Source organism: Dermacentor variabilis, chromosome 2 (assembly GCF_050947875.1).
Source record: "Dermacentor variabilis isolate Ectoservices chromosome 2, ASM5094787v1, whole genome shotgun sequence".
In the NCBI taxonomy this organism is placed as follows: Eukaryota; Metazoa; Arthropoda; class Arachnida; order Ixodida; family Ixodidae; genus Dermacentor; species Dermacentor variabilis.
Window position 1 is genome coordinate 146920312 of NC_134569.1, and position 23152 is coordinate 146943463.

A 23152-nucleotide genomic window follows, 5' to 3' on the forward strand; every position below is an offset into this window, starting at 1 on the left:
TGATATTGTGGTTGAAGTTGCATACTTATTTTTTCTTTTAGGCTCACTGATGTTGTGGTTGCTGTCAGATATATTTGATCCTTGACATAGACCCAGAGAAAGAAGTCGAGGGGAGTTAAATCTGGCGACCGTGCCGGCCAAGCATTGGGCCCACACCGTCCAATCCACTGCTGCGGGAATACTTCATGCAGCGATTTACAAAGTTTGCTGCGTCCGTGAGGGGGAGCGCCATTACGCTGATACCAAATATCCTTGATCCTAGCCAATGGAACTTCGCAAAGAAAATCCTCAAGCGCCCCATCAACGATGTCATTGACGTATATTTCGCCTATAAGCGTGTTATCAAAAAACGCGGGGCCAATGACAGTGCCACATTAAGTTCCACACGAGACAATAACCGACCACTGATATTGGTGGTGTGTCTTCAAAACCCAGTAAGGGTTTTCGTCGGTCCATTAGTGAGCGTTTCGATGTTCACATGGGCACAACTTGAGAGCGTAGCTTCATCGTACCACAGTATTTTGAAAAAGCCTGGGTCCTCTTCCGTCTTGATTACAATGCAGTTTGCAAAGTCTTTTTGATTTTGGAAATTGTGGGGCTCGAACATGTGGTGCAGCTGCACATGGTACGTATGAAGTTGCCTCTTGTTAAGTACTCTCCACACTTAAGACTTTGACACTCCAGCTTCGGCACCCACACTAGTAACACTTGCATGTGGGTCTTAATAGACTTTGACAGAATGTCTGGAAATGCAGCATGCCTTTGCACCGTCATGCGATAAGAGCCGCATGCCCAGATACCTGCATGCACCAAGCATAACGCCCTGTCGCAGGCCAGTCTCGCTGCAGCCAACCTTGTTCATCCATCGCAGGCTTGAGAGCGGCACAAAGTGCGCAAGCGCCCCGGCTCGTGGTATTTTTTCATATTTAGTGGGCTTTCTTTGGAATGCGGAAAAAGTATCATGTGAGATATATCGTGTTGTAAACAATTTATTGAGAGGTTTCTCAGCTCTTCAAATTTGCGTATCGCACTTGGGGTCTACAGCCAATACTTAAAAAGCTGATTAATTAAACATAACTAATCCGTTAGTTAACCTGACTAACTCTAGGCCAGTACAAACATTATGCAATCGCTGCAACTAGCGTCCGGAGTGCATTTCATTTTTAAAAAATTGGCTGTATATATTGACACGTGAACTCGTTTATCTTTTACGGGTGAGCGCTTTTACCGCCCACGAAATGTTATCGCTCAGCGCAGGACGCGTCTACATGTATCGGAAGTTTCTAGAATGTTATCGATGCTTCTATCCGCTGTCTGTTGTCGCCGAACATTGCGCAATCTGATTGCATTGCAACGCGAGTGGCGTAGAACTTTGTAGAAGGCATGCGGGTCCCAGCGATTACTCTGCAACGTTCGACGACTGATCTATAAAAGACGACGCGCTTGACTCGCTCATCAGATTTTCGACGATCGCCGACCGTGTTCACCGCTATCGTTGTGCTATAAGTGTAGCCTGTTTTATGGGCACAGGTTCGCCCAATACGGGTTAGTTTTGTCGTTCGCAGTATTGCTACTGTGTTCTTCATAGTTCCCATCACGTGACATCTGATGGAGTTACTTTACGTTCATGTAGCGGACGCCTTCGACAAGCCGTAATCCAAGCCCGGCCCACTAGGACAACATCAACGTCGTCCCGGACCACCGAGCAAGCTACCAGCTACAGCAGCTACCCCCGGAACACGGTCTTCTACCAGATACGACCAAGAAGACAGTCCAAGAAGATCGTCCAGAAACGACCAAGAAGACGTCCCTAATGGCAGCGGCAGCGGCCCCAATTCTTCAGCAGCCCAGGGAACCACCGACGTTCCGTGGTTCCACATTTGAGGACCCGAAAAGCTGGCTGTAAACGTATGAGAGGGTCGCTACGTTTAACAGCTGGGAAAGCGACGACAAGCTGCGACATGTCTATTTCGCATTAGAGGGCGCCACCAGGACGTGGTTCGAGAATCGAGAAGCCACCTTGAGGATGTGGTACCTGTTCCAATGCGGCTTCCTGCAAACATTTACAAGCGTCGTGCGAAAAGAGCGAGGCCAAGCTTTACTGGAGACCAGAGTGCAGCTGCGGAACGAGACGACCGCGATCTTCACTGAGTAAATGAGCCGTCTGTTCCGCCCCGCCGGCCCGGAAATGTCCGAGGAGAAGAATGTCCGCCTACTGATGCGTGGTGTAAAGGAGGAACTTTTAGCCGGAATGGTAAGACGCCCACCGAAGACCGTCGAAAAGTTTCTTCGTGAGGCGAAGAAGGTTGAGAAGACACTGGAATTGCGGAACCGGCAATTCGACCGCCGCACCAAGCCAACAAGCTACGCCGGAGTTCAATCAATGGCCACCGACGACCTGCGCAAGACCACCAGGGCACTCGTACGAGAGGAGGTTCAAAGAGTCTTCCCAGTATCGCAACCTCAAGCTGCCTCAATCACCGAAATTGTCGAAGAACTTCAGCGATCGCTCGGAGTTCCCGAGGTGCAACCACAACCATCGCAGCCCCAGCCAGAAGCGATGACCTACGCCGCTGTCGCCCGCCGTCAAGGTCCCCCTTCACGACCGCACCAGGGCACTGTAGCGCCGCGATTCCGTCGACCACCGTCGACCACCGCCGCCGCCGCCGCCGCCGCGAGCACGCCCACCTGTCGCCCAGCGCAGCTACCCGAGGAAGACAGATGTTTGGCGCGCTCCTGACCACCGCCATCTCTATTACCACTGCGGCGAAGCTGGCCATGTGTACCGCCGATGCCCATACCGCGACCTGGGATTGCGAGGGCTCACCGTAAACCCACCGCGCCCTCAGAAATGTGAACGCCCTCGTGACATCGCCGACTACCTCGTCGCTATTCAGTGGAGCCCTCAACTACCGTCCCGTTCGCCGTAACCAGGCCGCTACCTCTCGTCGCAGCGCCGTTCATGCACTGGCCCAGCACGGGGCCACTCTGCCCATATCCGGAAAACTAAAAGCAGCAACCGATGGAGGTGCGGTTGCTGTTCGTCGAAATGACGAACATCCTCCCCCGCCGACGAATACGCCGAAAGTCCTCTCTAGACGACATGTCAACGTGACGCTGCCATTCCGACGTAGTCTGGAAGCAAATAATACGCCGACGAAAGACAACCTGACGACGCCACGTACCAGCCACAGGCCAACGCGACGCAGCCGCGATCCAACGCCAAGCCCTAACCGTTACACAAGACAAAGAACCACCGACCTCGATGTGCTTCTAGATGGCCACGCAGTCACCGCCTTAGTAGACACCGGAGCTGATTACTCCGTCATGAGTGGACCCATCGCTGCCCATATGAAGAAAGTGAAGACTACATGTGAAGGCCCACAAATTCGGTCCGCCGGGGGACACCTCATAACGCCGATTGAATGTGCACAGCAAGAATTACCCTTTCACCTACGTTAGCAAGAATTACACTCTCACTTACCCTGCCACCTTCGTTATGCTCCAGCAGTGTTCACGAGACGTCATTTTCGGTATGGACTTCCTGAACCAACACGGCGAAAGCATCGACACGAAGTCGAAGTCATTAACGCTGTTGGAATATCAAGCGATACAGCCGGAGAGCCCTCGCAGTCACTACGCGTTGAGTGTGCTCGAAGATCAAGTGAGCATCCCGCCTCGCTCCAGCATTGTTATTTCGGTCGGCACCGAAACACCCGCTGACGTAGAAGGCGTCAACGAAGGCGACCAACGTCTACTGCTCGACTGTGAAATTTGCGTCGCAAGAGGGATCGCTCGACTGCATGGAGGAAACACGAAAGTGTTGCTGACAAACTTCCGCGAGGAGTTCCAGCAGAACAACAAGGGCACGACGATTGCATACATCGTGGAAATTCCGGAAACCAGCAATGCGTTTGTCCTCTCGGATTCTGCTGCATCTGCCCCGATGACCTTGGTTCCCGAACCAGACTTCGACATAAATCCAAGTCTCCCCACAATTAAGCAGCAACAGCTCAGAAGCCTACTTCGACGATACAAAGAGTGCTTTTCGACGTCATCAAGGATTCGACAAACAACAGTCGCAAAGCATCGCATAATAACCGAAGAGTGTGCTCGACCACTCCGCCAGAGCCCTTATCGAGTTTCTACACGAGAACGTGAAGCTATAAGGCCCCAAGTTGATGAAATGCTGCGCGACGACATCATCCAGCCGTCAAAAAGCCCGTGGGCACCTCCTGTAGGCTTGGTGAAGAAAAAGGACGGAACCCTACGTTTCTGCGTCGATTATCGTCGTCTGAACAAGATACGAAGAAGGACGTATACCCTCTCCCACGGATAGACGATGCATTGGATCGGCTCTGCAACGCTAAATACTTCTCGTCGATGGAGCTCAAGTCTGGCTATTGGCAAATAGAAGTCGGCGAAAGAGATCACGAAAAGACCGCCTTAATAATAATAATATTTGGGGTTTTACGTGCCAAAACCACTTTCTGATTATGAGGCACGCCGTAGTGGAGGACTCCGGAAATTTTGACCACCTGGGGTTCTTTAACGTGCACCTAAATCTAAGCACACGGGTGTTTTCGCATTTCGCCCCCATCGAAATGCGGCCGCCGTGGCCGGGATTCGATCCCGCGACCTCGTGCTCAGCAGCCCGACACCATAGCCACTGAGCAACCACGGCGGGTGAAAAGACCGCCTTCATCACCCCAGACGGCCTCTACGAGTTCAAGGTTATGTCATTTCGATTCTGCTCGGCGCCTGCAACGTTCCAGCACGTGACGGACACGGTTTTAGCAGGATTGAAGTGGCAGACCCTTCTCGTTTACTTGGATGACGTCGTTGTCTTCGCCGGAAATTTTCACGATCACCTAAGGTGGCTTGCCCCAGTACTAGAGGCCATCAGGTCATCGGGGCTTACTATGAAGCCGGAAAAGTGCCGCTTCGCTTACGGCGAACTACTGTTTCTAGGCCACGTCATCAGCAAATCTGGAGTCCTCCCCGACCCGCGGAAGACAGCTGCCATCGCAATGTTCCCGCAGCCCATCGACAAGAAGGCCGTGCGTAGATTCTTTGGCATGTGTGCCTACTACAGGCGCTTTGTCAAGGACTTTTCACGCATCGCGGAACCGCTAACACATCTAACCAAATGTGATGTCGAGTTTAAGCGGGAAACGCCGCAGGCCGATGTATTTCAAGAACTCAAACGACGCATGCAGTCACCGCCGGTACTTGCACACTTCGACGAGAACGCCGATACCGAAACCCACACTGACGCCAGTAGCCTAAGCCTCGGTGCCTTCCTAGTCCAGAGGAAATATGGTCTTGAACGGGTGTTATCTTATGCTAGCCGGTCGCTGTCAAAAGCGGAAGGCAATTATTCTACGACTGAAAAGGAATGCCTCGGCATCATTTGTGCTACAGCAAAATTCCGCCCTTACCTATATCGGAGACCATTCAAAGTGGTCAGCGACCATCATGCGTTGTGTTCGCTAGCTAACTTAAAGGACCCTTCAGGAAGGCTGGCACGGTGGAGCCTTAGACTACAAGAATACGACATCACTGTAACCTTTAAGCCCGGATGAAAGCACTCAGATGCCGATTGCCTATCACGCGCCCCCATTGACCCGCCGCCGCAAGATGACGAGGATGACGACTCCTTCCTTGGAATAATAAGCGCGGAATACATCACCGAACAGCAACGTGGAGACCCGGAGCTAAAAGCCCTCGTCGAATAGTTGCAAGGGCACACCGACGTTGTCCCTAGGGCATTTAAGCGTGGATTGTCTTCGTTCACGCTTCAAAACACCCTGCTCGTGAAGAAGAACTTCTCACCAGTCCGCGCCAACTACCTTCTTGTTGTTCCGTCGGCGCGGCGTCTAGACGTACTGCACGCCCTTCATGACGATCCGACCACTGGGCACCTCGGTTTCTCCCGGACGCTATCGAGGATACAAGAAAAGTATTACTGGCCGCACCTAACAGCCGATGTTGCCCGCTACGGCAAGACATGCCGAGACTGTCAGCGACGCAAGAGATCACCGACAAGGCCAGCGGGATTACTACCGCTGATCAAGCCACCTTACCGACCTTTTCAGCAGATTGGGATGGATTTGTTGGGACCGTTTCCGACATCAACTTCCGGAAATAAGTGGATCGTCGTGGCGACGGACTATCTCACCCGCTTCGCTGAAACTAAAGCTCTACCGAAAGGCAGCGCCGCCGAAGTGGCGAAATATTTCGTCGAGAACATCCTGCTGCGACATGGTACTCCAGAAGCCCTCATCACTGACAGAGGAACGGCTTTTACAGCAGAGCTCACCCAAGCCATTCTGCAATACAGCCAGACAAACCACAGGAGGACAACTGCCTACCAGCCGCACACAAATGGTCTCACGGAGCGCCTGAACATGCCGGCATGCTAGCCGACATGCTAGCAATGTACGTCGACGTCGAGCACAAGACGTGGGATGCCGTCCTGCCATACGTAACCTTCGCTTACAACACGGCGGTGCAAGAAACAGCACAGATCACGCCGTTCAAGCTGGTTTACGGAAGGAAACCGACGGTGACTCTCGACGCCATGCTGCCGCACGTGACCGACGAAGAGAATCTTGACGTCGCCACCTATCTCCAGCGCGCTGATGAAGTCCGACAGCTCGCCCGCCTACGGATCAAGAACCAGCAGCGTACCGACAGCCGACACTACAACCTCCGACGACGCTTCGTCGATTACCAACCCGGTGACCGCGTTTGGGTTTGGACCCCAATACGTCGACGAGGACTCAGTGGGAAACTATTGCGACGCTATTTCGGACCCTACAAGGTCATCCGACGTGTTCGCGAACTGGACTATGAGGTCGTGCCAGACGGTATTTCGCATTCACAGCGGCGCCGCTCAAGACCTGAAGTAGTTCTTGCTGTGCTTCTTAAACCGTTTCACCAGCGCAAACTAACTTTGGGGACGTGGCACAGCTGAACTTTCGATATTTTAGGCCGTGTCACCTTGGACTTCGTTTCTTTGTTGTTACTTTGTTTAACAAGTGTCCTTTTGTGTTTTACTCTCCTGTTTGCTGCATCGGGGCGATGCCTTTTGAGAGGGAGGAATTGACACGTGAACTCGTTTACCTTTTACGGTTGAGCGCTTTTACCTCCCACGAAATGTTATCGCTCAGCGCAGGACGCGTCACATGTATCGGAAGTTTCTAGAATGTTATCGATGCTTCTATCCGCTGTCTGTTGTCGCCAAAGATTGCGTAATCTGATTGCATGTATGCGCGACGCGAATGGCGTAGAACTTTGTGGAAGGCATGCGGGTCCCAGCGATTGCACTGGAACATTCGACGGCTGATCTATAAAAGCCGATGCACTTGACCCACTGATTAGATTTTCGACGATCGCCGACCGTGTTCGCCGCTATCGTTGTGCTATAAGTGTAGCCTGTTTTGTAGGCACATGTTCGCCCAATAGAAGTTAGTTTTGTCGTTCACAGTATTGCTACTGTGTTCTTCAATGTCACCACCACGTGACAGTATGTATGTATGTATGTATGTATGTATGTATGTATGTATGTAGAGAGAGAGAGAGAGAGAAACGTGGTCTAAGACCACAAGCAGGCGTTCATTTAGGAACGTCATGATACCAACAGAATTGACTCATGCCAATTAAAACAACCGTGAATACACACTGCGCGCATGTAAAGTGGTGCTGCGACGGAAGTACAAAGTTGCGCGTATATACAGTGGCATTATGAAAAAAAAAGAGGGAAAGCAAACCACGCAGGCACTTTGTGAATAACCCACACCTTAACAGATGCACATTCAGTCGCTTCCACAAGGAAAGAAAGACGAAAGTCGTAGCCATCGGAATATAGTGGAAAGTGGTCACATGTTAACGAAGAGCCTACCAGGGGTCCCAGCTGCCAGGAGAGCGTCTTTTGGTTCTTTATTTGAATTCGCTGTACTTCAAAGAAAGTGCCCAATTTTGGCACCTTGGCTGTACTATGGGCACATGTGGATCCACTGCGTCTGGTGGCCCCAACACTGTCAACTGGAATGTCTATAAGACTTCCGCGCTCTAGCATGCTCAATACTTCTAACATCGGCCGCTGCTTAAAACGCCTCTTCTGTTTCCATCAACATCGGCAATCTTGACTTAAGAGGCAACACATAGGTCTTTCCATGTCGGTTGCCCCAACTTTATCTCCTTTTTGCTCCTACTAGCGGCTCAAGCCAATCAGCAATAGCCGAAGTGAAGCACAAACACGCATCGTCCAAAACAGGGTTCTCTGGCGCTGGCTAATACTTCCACGGCTATAGTACACTGACGTAAGTGTGCGGACTAATGACTCTAGCTGTAGCACGATTGGTAGTACACCGCAAGTGTAATGTGAATTTGTGCGTTTGCTTCCGGCGAGCGACAACTTTGGACCCAATTTCATTCAGATTTTCTCCATTAATTTTACATTTCAGTTGCAACCAAACGTAATAACCTCTATGCTGTTCACGACTTTATGGCCTGCTGGATATATATGGTGTGATTAACAAAAATTGATTCCCTCTGTTTGCCTTCTCGTTTGTATATATATATATATATATATATATATATATATATATATTGCTACGGCATGAGCCGGGCGAGCAGAAGAGGAAGAAGACGTTAGCGTGTGCAGCCTCGGGACGCCATCTTGACTTCACAATCAATCTCGTCCCTTAAATAAAGCCGGTTTAACATTAACCGTAACAGTTTTGTGGTGTAGGTGCTGGGTACTTCGACCAAGACGACGGAGCTGCTGCAGCAAGCACCACGCCGGAGCCGACGCCTCGCTCGACTGCCCCAACACCACTTGAGATCCCGATGTCCCACAGCGGTGACCAACAGCCTTCTCTGGCAGCTCCAGTTCAAACAACCGGCGCCTGGATGCATCAGATGGAGCCCCGCCCTTTCTCAGGAAAATTCGGCGAGGACGTGGAGGAATGGCTCACCCACTACAAGCGTGTGAGCAAGTACAACGGCTGGAACTCCACGGCTCAGCTCGACGATGTGGTTCTGTTCCTCACAGACACTGCTCTAGTGTGGTTCGAGAACCATGAAGATATCTGCACAACGTGGGACAGCTTCGTTACTCACCTTACTGAGTGCTTCGGCGATTCCACCACGAAAAGGAAGCGGGCGGAGCAGACATTGCTTCAGCGCGCTCAAGCCCCAGGTGAGACCTGTACTACGTACATTGAGGCAATCCTGAAGCTTTGCAGAACGGTCAATCCTCGAATGTCCGAAGAGGACAAGGTTGGACACCTTCTCAAAGGCATAGCCGAGGATGTGTACAATTATTTAATCGGAAAGGAGAGTCTCGCCTCGGTCGCCGACCTCATCAAGCATTGCCGCACATTTGAGGCCTTGAAGCTGCGCCGTATCACGCCTAAGTTCGGCAGGTTAGCAAATGTGACAACGGTTGCAAGCGTTGAAGACAATGACAACTACAGTTTTCAATTTGACCTTGCGGCAACTATAAGGCAAATTGTTCGCGAAGAAATTGAAAGACACACCAAAGGGGCGGATGTCGACCAGCTTGGGTGGGCTCCCAACCAACCTCAAGAACATGCATCTGCTGTGTCCGCATTGTCTGCCATGCCAGGTGTTGCAGAGTGTCGAGTAGATCAGCTGCGACAGCACCGACGTACCTTTCCCGACGACGTGACGCACGATCAACGAACTCGTCGAGCTACCACCAGGAATCGGAATTCTGAAGATCGCATTTATTATTCGCAGCGTCCCAGGGATGACCCCGAGGTTTACAACGTCGGTCGCGCATCGCCTGTGTGTTACAGCTGTGGCGCCTCGGGACACATTGCTCGTTTTTGTCGCCGGCGCCGACAGACAAGATATGGCCCACCACCAACTTGGCGTAATTTTGAACGTGACAGTTATGACGACCGTTGGCCGGCAGACCCTGATAGTGCAAACACCACAGGCGCGCCACCCCGGAATACCTTCCGTCAATATAGTAGAAGGAGTGGCTCGCCAGCTTCAGACCGTAGCCTGACGCCCCCAACCAGTCGCCAACGCCGTTCACCGTCACCACGGCGACGTGCTGCGTCACCACCGCCGTCGGGAAACTAGCCGGCGCGACCGATGGAGGTAAGGTCGCCGGACAGTCTGCGTCTCTGCGAAATACTCCTCTGCCTATTATGATGGTGAAGAACAAAGTGCGTGTGTTAATTGATAGTATACCTGCAACGGCATTAGTGGATACTGGTGCTACCGTTTCCGTCCTGAGTGTGACATTCAAAGAGAGGCTGGGTCGGAAAGTTATGTTCCCGTGGAATGGTGGTGTGACGTTTCGTGATGTCAGTGGAGAGTGCCTAGTTCCCCTTGGTATTTGTGTTGCAAGTGTTTTGTTCGGAGGAGAAGATCTTATAACAGAATTTCTCGTACTACCGCGGTGCACTCACGACGTGATTCTCGGTATTGACTTTCTTCAGGATTGTGGTGCATCCGTTAACTGTGGCACAGGCGAAACTACTTTGAATAGCGCGCTTCTCGCCACCCTTGCCGACACATCCTTACCAGTGAAAAACTATTGTGTTGTTTCGAAAGATTTGCTGGTACCGCCTTGGTCGCTGTCACGTATCCCTGTCAACTTCGCTGCTGCCGACCTTTCATCGTTCGACGCGCAAGTCCAGCCACTTACGTCGAGCTGCGCAAAGAAAGATGTACTCGTACCACGCTCTGTCGTGAGAGTAGTGAATTGCGTCTCAAATTTGTGGGCTTTCAATTGTTCTTGCGTCCCTGCGTTTCTTCCGCGTGATATGAAGCTTGCTGAATTTGACGAGATTACTTACAGCTCCATTACAGTTCTAAGCGAGGAGGAGCAGTCTCGTACTAGCGATCCTCACCAAAGCACTTCTGAAGAGCAGATCCTATGGATGATCAACAAGGCGCTGCCCTCACATGAGCGCCACGTTCTCGCAGAAGTTTTGTGGGCACATCTTTCTGTATTCGATTTCGCACAAGGCGACAAGCAGGCTTCACTCCCTCGTTCTCGTGCTCGCCACAGAATTGACACCGGATCTGCGCATCCCATTCGGCAAAAGCCTTACCGCGTTTCTGCAACAGAGAGGACAGTTATTGCTGAACAGGTGAAAGACATGCTGCGGAAAAGTGTTGTTCAAGAGTCCTCTAGTCCGTGGGCAGCACCAGTAATCTTAGTAAAGAAGAAGCATGGATCGTGGCGGTTTTGCGTTGATTACAGGAAACTGAATGCAGTCACCAAAAAGGATGTGTATCCACTTCCTAGAATTGATGATGTCATCGATTGTTTACATTCCGCTGCCTACTTTTCATCACTGGATTTGCGATCAGGGTATTGGCAGATACCCATGCACCCAGACGATAAGGAGAAAACGGCCTTCGTGACACCAGATGGTCTTTATGAATTTAACGTTATGCCGTTCCGCCTTTGTAACGCGCCAGCAACATTCGAACGATTCATGGATACTATCCTCCGAGGACTTAAATGGGAAATTTGTTTGTGCTACATCGATGATGTGGTGATTTTTGGCAGCACATTGAGTGAGCATAACAGCCGTCTCAGTCTTGTTCTGGATTGTGTCAAACAAGCCGGCTTCATCCTAAATTCCAAGAAATGTCGTTTCGGGGAAACGGAGACGTTAGTACGTGGGCATGTCTTCTCCAAAAAGCCGTCCCCTTTAACTGGACATCGGCTTGCGACGACGCGTTCCGCCAGCTAAAATTTCTACTAACGTCAGGGCCCATATTGCGTCACTTCGATGCATCCGCACCTACGGAAGTGCACGCTGATGCCAGTGGCATCGGCATCGGTGCCGTACTAGTGCAACGTCATGACGGAGCTGAACACGTTGTGGCTTATGCTAGTCGCTCTTTGTCTAAGGCGGGCCGCAATTACACTGTGACCGAGCAAGAATGCTTGGCAGCTGTTTTCGCTGTCCACAAATTTCGGCCCTATATCTACGGACGCCCGTTCACTATCGTTACTGACCACCACGCGTTATGCTGGTTGGTGAATCTCCGTGACCCGAGTGGACGACTGGCACGTTGGGCTCTTCGACTGCAGGAGTACGACTTCGTTATTTTCTACAAGTCCGGGCGTCGCCACGCAGATGCGGACTGTCTCTCCCGCCTTCCTCTGACGACGACGGAGTGTGACACAGACAATTTTGATGACTGTTTTGCTCCCATTTCTTCTACATTCCCAGTCTCGACGACTTTCAAAGCAGAGCAGGAAAATGATATTAGTTTGGAACCTCTATTTGTAGCCGCATCGCGTCCTGGAGCCACTGGTCGATTTTGTGTCCGCGACGGCCTGCTTTACAAGACCAATTATTCAGCTAAAGGCGCACGCTTCCTTCTGGTGGTGCCGCAGAGTCTGCGAACGGACATACTGAGAGCCATGCACGACGATGTGACCTCTGGCCATCTAGGATTCATCAGAACTTTGAACCGGACACAGGAGCGTTTTTACTGGCCCAAAATGCGGGACACAGTCAAGCACTACGTCGCCAGTTGCGAACAATGTCAACGCTACAAACGGCCTACGACCGCTCCGCCAGGTCTTCTCCAACCTCTGCCGCCGCCTCGCCTGCCATTTGAACAAGTGGGTATCGATCTTCTGGGCCCATTTCCCCGATCATCTAACGACAACCGATGGGTGATCGTATTTGTCGACCATCTGACCCGTTACGCGGAAACGGCGGCTGTACCATCTTCAACAGCTGTGTCCGTTGCAACGTTTTTGCTTCCATTCATTATTCTTCGACATGGTCCCCCCCGTGTCATCATTAGCGATCGCGGTCGTCAGTTTGTTGCGGACGCCGTAGAAGAACTGCTTCGTCTCTGCAGTTCACAGTTCCGTCATTCAACGCCTTATCACCCTCAGACAAATGGGCTTGTAGAACGTACGAACAGAACTCTAACTAACATGCTGGCCATGTACGTATCTTCCGATCACAAGGACTGGGATGTCGTACTCCCCTTCATCACCTATGCTTATAATACTGCAAAGCATGAGACGACCGATTACAGTCCTTTTTATCTCCTTCACGCACGTTCACCGCTAAGCTGCATTGACACTATACTACCGTTTGACTTTCACAGCGAGTACTCTGTTGCCAAGACGCTTTGTCTTGCCGAAAGAGCCGGGCGTGTCGCTCGCCTTCGTACTGTGGCATCGCAACACCGATCGAAAGAGCGCTATGACAGCCGACACCAGTCTGTCTCGTACGCTAAAGGAGACTTTGTGTGGTTCTGGACTCCGGAACGTAAACGTGGCCTATGCGAAAAGTTTTTACCCCAGTACACGGGCCCATTCGTCATTGTAGATCGCTTGAGTGACTTGACGTACGTGGTGGCACGCTTGACGTCCGCTGGTCGTCGGTCTAGCCGGACCCAGTTAGTACATGTTGCCCGTCTTAAGCGGTTTCACCCTGCGCTTTCCGAGTGATTTGGACTTGCCCAGCGGGCTTCGTCTGGCAACCGGGGATTGCTACGGCATAAGCCAGGCGAGCAGAAGAGGAAGAAGACGTTAGCGTGTGCAGCCTCGGGACGCCATCTTGACTTCACCATCAATCTCGTCCCTTAAATAAAGCCGGTTTAACATTAACCGCAACAATATATATATATATATATATATATATGTGTGTGTGTGCGTGTGTCTGTGTGTCTGTGTGTTTGTGTGTGTGTGTGTGTGTGTGTGTGTGTGTGTGTGTGTGTGTGTGTGTGTGTGTGTGTGTGTGTGTGTGTGTGTGTGTGTGTGTGTGTGTGTGTGTGTGTGTGTGTGTGTGTGTGTGTGTGTGTGCACCTCAACCTCGCGAAGGGCCACTTTGGCACTTCCAATGGTACGGCATAAGAAAAGGTGTTCGAATTATCCGCCTATGATTACGCCCACCATCAAATAAACTCTGGTCCTTCTTTTTTGCTCATTGTAGAGTTCCACAGACCCAATCGTGTTGCTGTGAAAGAGGTTCATTGAGTAGCCGCACATACCCAGTGTCACATAACCAGGGACCTAAGTTGCCGTCGAAGATCTTCAATAAATAGTGGCACATGCCCAGGAACACATGCCCAGTTGCGCAAGTTGGACCGACGGTTGGTTTTGAACCGCGTTCGCTAGCACAAAGGCCCGCTGCTCTACCTAATAGGCCACGAGCTCGCCAGTGGCAAAATTCGGCCTGAAAGAGGTTACAGACAGACAGACAGACAGACAGACAGACAGACAGACAGACAGACAGACAGACAGACAGACAGACAGACGGACGGACGGACGGACGGACGGACGGACGGACGGACGGACGGACAGACAGACAGACAGACAGACAGACAGACAGACAGACAGACAGACAGACAGACAGACGGACGGACGGACGGACGGACGGACGGACGGACGGACGGACGGACGGACGGACGGACGGACGGACGGACGGACGGACGGACGGACGGACGGACGGACGGACGGACAGACAGACAGACAGACAGACAGACAGACAGACAGACAGACAGACAGACAGACAGACAGACAGACAGACAGACAGACAGACAGACAGACAGACAGACAGACAGACAGACAGACAGACAGACAGACAGACAGACAGACAGACAGACAGACAGACAGACAGACAGACAGACAGACAGACAGACAGACAGACAGACAGACAGACAGACAGACAGACAGACAGACAGACAGACAGACAGACAGACAGACAGACAGACAGACAGACAGACAGACAGACAGACAGACAGACAGACAGACAGACAGACAGACAGACAGACAGACAGACAGACAGACAGACAGACAGACAGACAGACAGACAGACAGACAGACAGACAGACAGACAGACAGACAGACAGACAGACAGACAGACAGACAGACAGACAGACAGACAGACAGACAGACAGACAGACAGACAGACAGACAGACAGACAGACAGACAGACAGACAGACAGACAGACAGACGGACGGACGGACGGACGGACGGACGGACGGACGGACGGACGGACGGACGGACGGACGGACGGACGGACGGGCGGGCGGGCGGACGGACGGACGGACGGACGGACGGACGGACGGACGGACGGACGGACGGACGGACAGACGGACGGACAGACGGACAGACAGACAGACAGACCACTAACTTGGTGAAACTCTCAAAGGCAGCGAAATTATCTCTATATCTATCTCTAGAACCTGCATCCTGCCAGAAGCGATTGTTTTTGCAAGGGATAAAACTTTGTACTGGTGGTCGAAAAGCCACGGTGCACTCGGAGTTGTCGTGGGCACGCTGCTTTTGCGCTTGACAGCCTATTGTCGCAGTGGAAACGCTGATGTGCCTTGATTCTATTTGGAGGACGTCCTTCACTATTATGATAGCCTGAACAAAGAGGGCGTTACGAAAACTCTACGCTGTTCTAACTATCAGCGAAAACGTGATCAGGCTTCCTCGAGAAGCACATCGGCGTTGAGCAAACACGTTTCGAAGCCACGTCATGTAGTCTTCTTTCAAGACCGCAAACCCAATTTAGCTTGGTACAGGCATCGCTAAATAAAAAAAAAAACATTTCTAAATACAAGGCTGATATTCCGAGCAGCAGTGTTTGTTTTTGAAAGAGCTTAGAAACTAGCACTTTAGTGCCAGACAAAGACCAACATTTATCTCGACTAGAAGTGCCTCCAAAGAATTAATAAGGCCAAAGCCCTAGACGGCTCATGGGTATAAAAATTCGGTGTCTGGCCTTACGTTGTCCGGCGCTGCACCGTCCCGCAGTATGGCACCGAAACTAATGGCACGGAATGCATGGGGAGTCGAACTCTCAACGTTTGGTGGTAGTCAAACCCACTTCGAAATGTGGGTGAACAGGCTATATCTCCAATTTGCATTCCAATTGCTATCGTGAAAGTCGAGACTCACCTGAGATATGGGCTATATCTCCAAGTTGGATACCAAGGACACCGTGAAGACCAACACTCGAACCTGCTACCTTTGGTGTTAAGGCGAAGTTAATTAAGGCACGGGTAATTAAGATTTACCTAATTAGATTACTCGAACCCGCGGCCTTTGGTGTTAATTAGGGTACAGTTAATAAGGGCAGGGTTAATTAGGGCACACGAGCTCAGGACCTTTGGCAGAAGAAAACAAGCAATAAAAAGCAGGAACGCATTATAATTAAAATGTAAAGTAATGTAAGTAATGCACTCTGTCAAGACGTGCGGCAGGGTGCCCTTTTCTCTTCTGCAAGAAGGACAGAGCATATCGTATTCCGCAGGGTACATGCGGTTCATCAGTACGGGATGCGCAAGTGATCCCGCCTGCGCTCGACGCAGGATCGTCTGTCGTTGCCTGGTGAGTTTGGGGTGCGGTTCCGGCAGTCTGCACCTTTCCTCTCGGTACATCCGGGTAATGTCCCGAAAGCTGGTAACCGCGTGCGGTGGCTCTTCCGCCTTGTGTTCGGCCCGGATTGGCATTTCTCAGGCATGGTAGTCGGTGAGTAAATTAGTGATGTTTGAATGGGTTCTTTTTGTTTATTAGCACCAAGTTTGTAATACCTGTCACCATTGAAAGCATTATTTTTAAACTTCGTTAGGTTATTCAAGGTAAAACGTGAGAGGGAAGCATTACAGAAACGAACGAAGCATTTCTTGTAGTGGTTCTTCTTAAGATCATCAAGATCTTAGCAAATTTAGTAGACATTTAAAATTTGCATGACATGTATCTGCAAAGGTCTCCGTTTGAGCTTTGCCGAATTACATTGCCGCTTGCTTTCTTATGGTCTTATGTATCAAACTACGAAAAGCTCAGTTGTTAGCGTTAGCTGCAGGGTCTTGAATATTATTTAAAAAAGAATTCCGCGCGCCATTAAATATTAAATTAATAAAAAAACTATCTTCTCCCAATTCACGCGCTGCGGGAGCCAGTTGAATTGATGCTTTAGGTGATGTTTGGGAAAAAAGCCTTTCTTGTTTTCTGCAAGCATTGCAAGCATTGACCTCGCGACGATTTTGAGCACTCTATCGCTAGGAAATTCCTCGCTTGAACTAAACTGGCAGCGCTTAAACACCGTAGACCCGTCCGACAAAAATAACAATATCTCGCACCCTTCAAACAGCGAATCCAATTCATCCCGCTTGAAAGGCTTCTCAGTGTACTCATTTGCATCACTGATACATGACCGTTTCGTTTCGCTCCTCTAGCATGACAGCGTATTGATGACAACCGGCTTATTTCTCATTTGCCACGCCCTTCTTTCATTACGCGTCGACGCTGTTCCGCGCTCCTCGATCCGGCGCTCCTCGATCTCCTCGCCGACACTCGACATTGCTCCACATAGAATGGATACCTCACGCCATGGTTATTTCAGGGAATGAGGACGCGCAGGATCGCACCCCCCCCCCCCGCCCCTGCTCCTCTGGGAATCCCCTGCCTCTGCCTAGATGCGGCGTGTACAAAAATGGCAAGGAAGACGCATGCCACACAATGGGGCCTCTCTTTACAAGGTGAAAGGAAACAGGAGAACGCTGCCCACATATCCGCGTACGCATGAGGCGCGAGGACACCTACATCTTTCGCCGTGCGCATACACTCGCCCTCTATATACTCCGTTGACAACAGACGAAATCACCTAAACCCCTCGCACTGCCATAATTTCCTATAATGACCGTCTTTCCCTCATAGAACTGGCTCCCTCCAGCAATATGCATACCAGAATTGCTCGTATCGTGCCTCGTGCGGCACCTCCGACAAGTGTGAGGCGATAGTTATTCCCGCTGAAAAACAATTAGGGGGCTGTGTTGACTGAATTATTCTCCCGCTCTCTCCGCTTCTCGTATACAAGCCCTTATTTTTTCATTTCATTCATTTAATTCATTTCATTTATTCAACTCTCAGGGCCAAAGGCATTAAAGAGGGGAGTGGTTACAAAAGAAAAATACATAAATAGATACAATAGATATTACAGAACAAATATTATCCTCATCCTGTTATACAAAGTTAGCTAGGGCAGAACGAAAAGGCTGGTTATCAATTATGTCGACGATATCTGCGGGAAGGCGGTTCCATTCACGTGATGTACGAGGCACGAAAGACTGAAATGCAGTTTTAGTGTTACATGTTTCAATGCCAACTTTGTGACGATGATCAATGCGATTTGACACGTATCTGGGGGACCAAATGAGGGAATCGCATAGCATGGGGTGATGGTATAGTTTATGAAAAAGGCTCAAACGAATTGTCTACTGGCGGGATGCTAAAAGAGGTAAAGAAAGATTAGCTTTCATGCTTGTTACACTAGCGGTACGGTTAAAGTTGGACAGGATAAAACGAGCAGCATTATTTTGAACCAGCTCAAGTAAAGTTATCAGTTTTTCATGATACGGATCCCATATCGCGGTGGTATATTCCAGATTATAACATATTAGTGTTTTATAAAGCAATAATTTCAAAGAAGATGGAGTTTTGGAAAAGTTACGGCGCACGTAGCCCAACATGTGGTTAGCTTTGTTAGAAATGTACTCAATATGACGCGTCCAGTTAAGGCCAGCAGAAATATGATCACCCATGTATATATATGAAGCAACCGCTTCTAACGCAGTGTTATTTAGGTAGTACACAGGCGGAGAGTTGGAACTTCTTGATATTCGCAAAATTTTGCACTTAGTAGTATTAAGTTCCATAAGCCATTCATTACTCCGAAGAGAAATGTTAGGGAGGTCACGCTGAAGAATGTTAGCATCGTCGGGGGATTTCATTTCGCGGAAAACAACACAGTTGTTAGCAAACAAAAGAATGTTAGATGAGACAATGGAAGAGAGATCATTGATTATACATGTAAATGCACATGCGTTGGGAAGCTTCTGCTTTCCAGGCTTCGCAACATCTCGAAAGCGTTCGTGGTCCGGTCGACACTTTTCTTGAATGTTCTTGAAGGTATTGAGTCACATTTTGTTTGAATGTAACTTGATGTAGTGGGAAAGGACGTACACAAGAGGTCTATTGCTGCCTCCCAACTGAATTATATTTTAAGGAACACCAGTCGTTTAAAACCTGCTGAATAAACAACAAGAACCACCCGGATCGAAGGGCGTGCGCACGGAGTCACTGCAAGTACATGTGTTTATCCTAAGAACAATCGTCCCTAACTTTGCTTGGCTATGTATTGCCGTTCTGACACATATATAATTTGGTATGCCATATGCGTGCGTGTTTTCTTTTTTATTCTTTCATACTTCAAAGATCTTCTAGTACTGAACACTTGAGCACATGCGCTCAATTGCTACAGTGAACGGCTGGATGTTAACATACTAGTTTTTTTACATTGTTATTGTGCTGTCTTGCTTCATCATTGAAACATTGCCCACTTTGTACTGTTTACCTACCCACAGCTCCCAGGTGTTTCGTAGACAATGTCTCAATCACAGTCGGTCAATTTTCTTTCGCGATTAGTAGAGCACTGTAGTGATATTAAATTATTCATTGCATTAGACAATTTTGAAAGTCGGCAGGGACTGTAAAACACAAATTTGAAACGGGAACGGGGGCTTGATGTCTGCTGGCTATTTTCTTAAGAATATGGGAAAGCCCGTGACATAAGGTATGACGTGCACTGACATTTTGTCCTTTTCTCAATGGTATGTTTGTCTTCCTGAGCTCTTAATTTTTTTCTTTCTTCCAGAAGTCGCTTACATGCATAGGTGTGATGATGGGAAATGTATACCCGGCCGCTGTTAGGCTGCAATAGAATAGCTATTCTCTAGTCAGTCCTCGCAGGAGTGATAATTGTAGCTGGTACAGAAATGGTGTAAATGCGCTATTTCACCAGTTTGGAATGGTCAGTGTAGAAAGAAAGGCTAGCGTTCTTTTACTTGGATTGGCAAGCACAGCGCACCAGTTGATTCGCTTGAAATTATTGATTAATGTCTAATATTTAGTTCTAGGAATTTCGTGCCATAACAGCGATTGGATTACAAAGAGCGCCGTCGTGGGGAACTACTGAATAATTTCGATCACCTGGTGTTCTTTACCATGCACGCAATGCGCGGTACACGGGCGTTTTTGCATTTGGTTAATATTTATTCACAGTTTTCTACTGGAATGAACGATGCCCAAACATGAGTAGATAATACTGGAACCATGAACACAAGAACAAAGAATCGATCAATTATAGCGTATTGCAGCTTCAAAATAAGGGTACAAACAGTTATGCAGGATAACTGTATTCACACTATATAACTATGGTAACAAATTTTTGGACAACAAAAAAAAAACGTTGCGCATATTAAACGTAGATATTGTTTTGTAAATTTAATACAGGAAGTTCCTGCATAAAGGAATACTTACAACAAAAAAGGGGTTTCCAATCACTTTTTCAGCAGCAGCTGCTATGCAGTCGCACTCAGGCGTATGATCTCGCAAGGTACTACATTCATTGGTTCTTTGAGACAAAGATAAAAACTTGAAGAAATGTGCGGCCCCAGAATCTTGGAGTAAGCTCGAAGGGGTGCACAACGCCTGCCTGCTCTAGAAGAGGAAGTCTTCATAGAAAAAGAATATCCAGTGAAGAAGAGGATAGTGTAAGAGGGAGCGGCATGATGAGTGACGAAGTTTACAGCTGCCAGTTAGTTGTTTTTTACCACTCTGTGACTCTCTTATCTATGCAGATGTAATACTAATATTATTAATATTGTTATTTAAGACATGATATTACCATTACCATAAGAACATTATTTATTATTATTATGAATTTATTATGTAAATTAGGGGGATAACGAGTCCTAAAACAGGTGAAAGATTCCTTTCGCAAGTTTTGCTGCGACAGATTAAACAGATATTTCGCTTCAAAAGTGAAAGTAACAATTGCCTTTATTATTTGGGTGAGCGAATCACAACGTGCTACATAAAGTCGATTTTCCAATGTTGGTCCGTCTCAACCAAAGATTCCACAAACGCATTGCAGAACTGAAAAGAGCATAACGGAACACTGCAGCACCCGATCATAACGGCAGTGGTACGAAGTCTGTAACTCGGTCGACGCACAGGTCTGCAACGGGAAAATGTGGAAGCTCCTCAAACACCTGCTCGACGACACCAACACCCGCACGAACCAGTGCCACTCACTCACTAAAGTCGTTCACCAGGCCAAAGGCACCACTTTGCTTGATGACGTCGTCAAGACCCTTGCGCATAAGTACTTGCCGATACCCACAGGCCCGTCGACCCTACATCCAGATTAAAAAGGTACCGACAACACCCTCATCTACGCCGAATTTTCTGTCGAATGGGTACGCCGGACTCCACGAATTAAACGGCCGTCCTGCCCCGGGCCCCGATGGCATAACCAACAAGCACCTGCGACACTTAGACGACCCCTCGGTCGTGTACCTCATGGGCGCCATCATTGACGTGTGAGGGCGGCGCGAGCTACTTGATGCCTGGAAACTCACCCCGACGATCCTCATTCCAAAGCAGGGCAAGGCACCTGGCGTCGATAACCTTCGTTTCATCTCGCTCACGTCGTGCGTGGGTAAGGTGGCCGGGCATGTCCTACTCAACAGAGTCGGCCGGTATATCCAGGACCAAGACTGTTTCCCACACCTCATGATCGGCTTCCGACCCGGGTTCTCGACGCAGGATACAATGCTTCTCCTGAAGCACCAGATCATAAATTCCGGGCCACTTGGGACACCGACGCCATACTTGGCCTCGACCTTAAGAAGGCATTCGATAACATCGAGCACTCGGAAATTCTTATGGCGATTGCCGACCTACGCCTCGGGCGCCGGTTCTACGAGTTACTTCCTCGTCTTCCTTCCTTCTTCTTTCCGTTCCTTCCTAACCCGTAGCAAGGCCGTGCTCCGTGCCGGAGACTTCACGTCGGAAGCAGTCAAGCTCGGACGGCGTGGCTCGTCCCAGGGCCCAGACCTCTCGCCGACGCTGTTCAACCTGGTGATGATTGAGTCATCCGAACGCCTCTCGAAGATGCAAGGCCTCAACCATACGGTATACGCGGACATCACCATCTGGTGCTCCGCGGGGTCGGACGGCTTTATCAAATCCGCTCTACAGGAGGCAGTCAAAACAGCCGAGTCCTACCTCGACCACACCGGCCTCAAGTGATCCAAAACGACAAGTAGTGTACTCAAGTATGGTCCATAACGACAAGGCAAAAGGCCTAAATGGTGGGAACACCCGACCGAGTGCAGCATCAGCGTCCGCACCAGAGATGGTCGCCCCATCCCCAGGGTTGACTCCATCTGAGTACTGGGACTGATAATCGAGGTAGGCAGATCAAACATTCAAACGGTCTCCAAGCTAGGACAAAGACGGACACCATAGGCTCAAAGAAGACGATCTGCTACGTCTCGTGCACGCGTTTGTCCTATTTCAATTTACACATACGCCGCAGCAATGCACAAGTGTTAACAATGAGAGCGTGACAAGCTCAATAGACTCATCCGAAAGGTTGTGAAGCGGGCCCTCGGGCTCCCGATCACCACGCCGATGCATGGACCCCTGAGCTCGGGGTGCACAATTCGCTCGAAGAGATCGCTGGGGCTCCGGAGAGAGCAACCAATGCAACCGAGCCTTCGACGCGGTAGCGGTCTCATCCTCGCAGCGGACCCTAAACGCCGCCACGGGTACTCACAAGCGACCCTGAGGTCGCGGAGTAAGTGACCATAGGTCGAGTGACCATAGGCAATGCTCGACGACAAGCGAGAGGTAATGTTCATGCACTCGAGAGCGGCTATCAAAGCGTTCGTAAGAGGAGTCGTCTCCCGTCCTCCGCGGCGCTGATCCGAGCACCCTCAAGCACCACACCGTCATCTGGTTTCTCGCCCACCTGGTTCGGATCCCGGGTGCCCCGCCCTATCTCAACGAGAGAGCCCATTACGCTGCTCGCGCGCTTACCTACCGCGCCGTGCGTCAACCCCGTGCAACCGCGTCTCGACGAGTTGGAAGCGAACAGGGACGCCCCAGTAACGTGGAATGAAATCACTAAACACTTTTACTTTCGACGACGTATCTTTCCGCCCTCGCATCCAAGAATAAACAGGCTGCAGGCGATAACGCTACGCGTTACAGACACATACCTATCCCAACCCCGCCATGTTACACATCATCTACCC